Consider the following 1,614-nt stretch of genomic DNA (forward strand, 5'->3'; position numbering starts at 1 on the left):
CCACTGTTTATTACCCCCAGCTCTGACTGCCTAGGCCACATGCCAGCCGAGAGATAGATAGAAGGGACCTTCTTATAGTCAGAGTGAGCCCTGGTGCACATATAGCACCAACTACAAAGAAGACGAAAAAGGTGGACTCTAAAAGAAAGGTCAAGATAGACCCTAAGAAGAAGGATCACTGTATATATCCCTTCCCAAACAATGTCAACCTTAAAAATAAAATAACTAAAATAAGTTATTTTGCCAGTAACCCAACTGCAGTGACCCAGCATAGAATTGCAAATGGGACAAGCTATGACAAAATCATAGGTAAGTCCAGAGAACAAAGGAGAGGGGCTTGCTTTTATTAGGTTTTATTAGGTAAAAATTGGGGAGGATTGTTTTGAACAAAAGCTCATTAGAGAAGAACAAGAGTTCAAGGTTGTGGCAGTTCCTCATTGTCTGTGAGCAGTGGTTAGTGGGTTGTTGCTGGGGCAGGCAAGTCTCTTCTTTCCTTTTCTTAAAAGCAGGAGATAAAATTCTCATGTGATTATAGTTATGTCCTCCCTTATCAAAATAATTCTTATCTTCCTTCTTCCTGCTGGGTCTGCAGGCTGCACCTAGTGGTACCTGCATGAGATATTCCCCCTTCAGGGCTATCTGACTCCATTTTAAATGAGGTTTCCTTTACTTATTTTCACAACAACATAGTCCAGTACTACCTTTGAATCTGATTGAGATATACGCTCAAATATGTGGATCTTCTGTGTGGTGCAGAGAGCAGTGGAATTCTCTCATGCTTCTAGTCTGGCTGCACAATAAAATCACTCAGGGACCTTTAAAAATATCACACTGCCCAGCTTCTGGCCACACCAATAAAATCAGAATTGCTAGACAGGAGGCAGATAGCAGTACTTTTTAAACCACCACAGATGATTTCATTGAATAATTAATGTTGAAGACCATTGTTCTAGGAGAAGCAGTTCCTAGACTTTGGTTTACATAAGAATCACCAGGAGAGCTTAAAATATAGACTACTGGGCATCACCCTCACAGTGTCAGATTCAGTAGGTCTGGGAGGGGCCTGAAATTCTGCATTTCTAACAATACTGATGCTGCTGGCGGAAAGACCACACTTTGACTAATAAGTTTCTAGATTTAGCCTCCACTGTCTCCTATCCCATCCTTCCTGTGCTGATTGGGTGTTTTAGCTTCCAACTGGCTAGTTCCTGGGGCTTGGGAGTGGGTGGAGAGGAGCATTAAACCATTGGGATGCTTGATGGACCATGATGTGCATCAAATGGCTTCATTTGAGACTAGAAAAAAAAGCTAGCTAGGAGGGTGCCTCTTGTAGTTATGAGTGGGGATATTATCTGTTAAATTTAAACCTTTGCCGACAAGAAGAGAAAAGTAGCTGATGAAAGTTGTATACATTTCAGAATATGTGGATTTAAACTCTTAAACTTCTCTGGGATAAAGATATTGTTTGGCTTATTTATAAAGTAAAAATTTTTTGGTCAGGAAGTACTGCTATGATGTGAATCAAATTCCCCAGTCAAGTGAAATAAAGTCAGTCAAGAAAAGACAATATAAGCGATCTTACTCAACTACAGTGACCCAGCATTATAGGTAAAT

This window comes from Pteropus alecto, unplaced genomic scaffold (assembly GCF_000325575.1).
Source record: "Pteropus alecto unplaced genomic scaffold, ASM32557v1 scaffold45, whole genome shotgun sequence".
In the NCBI taxonomy this organism is placed as follows: Eukaryota; Metazoa; Chordata; class Mammalia; order Chiroptera; family Pteropodidae; genus Pteropus; species Pteropus alecto.